We start from the raw sequence: 498 nt of genomic DNA, 5'->3' as shown, positions 1-498 counted from the left end.
GGACACGACTGAGTGACTTTCATTTTCACTATCCATAAACACAGGAACAGATAAATGAATTTTGGGAGATACATACAATGGAATATTCCATCGACATATAAAAAGAATGAAGTACTGATGCATCATGCTACACCATGGATGACTTTTGAAAGCATCCTGCTAGTTGAAAGAATCCAGACACAAAGGATCATGTATTGTATGATTCCATTTCTATAAAATGTTTGAAATAGATTAATCTGTAGAGGCAGAATACAAATTGGTAGTTGCCAGGCATTATGGGAGAAGGTATGGGGAGCAACTGCTTAATGGGTACTGGGTTTCCTTCTGGGATGAGAGATTAATTAAAGGTTTCTATATGGATGATAACCTTCCCCAGAAAGCCCCCAAATCAGTCTTTAACCCAAGAATGAATAAAAAGGGGTTCTTCTCTAAAGAAACTGAATAAATTATCTGGGGGAAGGCTAGGAAAGCTGGAGTGAGTGTTGAAACTACTGCTCA

Source organism: Bison bison, unplaced genomic scaffold (genome assembly GCF_000754665.1).
Source record: "Bison bison bison isolate TAMUID 2011002044 unplaced genomic scaffold, Bison_UMD1.0 scf7180017864360, whole genome shotgun sequence".
Lineage (NCBI taxonomy): Eukaryota > Metazoa > Chordata > Mammalia > Artiodactyla > Bovidae > Bison > Bison bison.
The sequence above is the reverse complement of the archived record's forward strand: the minus strand, read 5'-3'. Positions refer to the sequence as shown.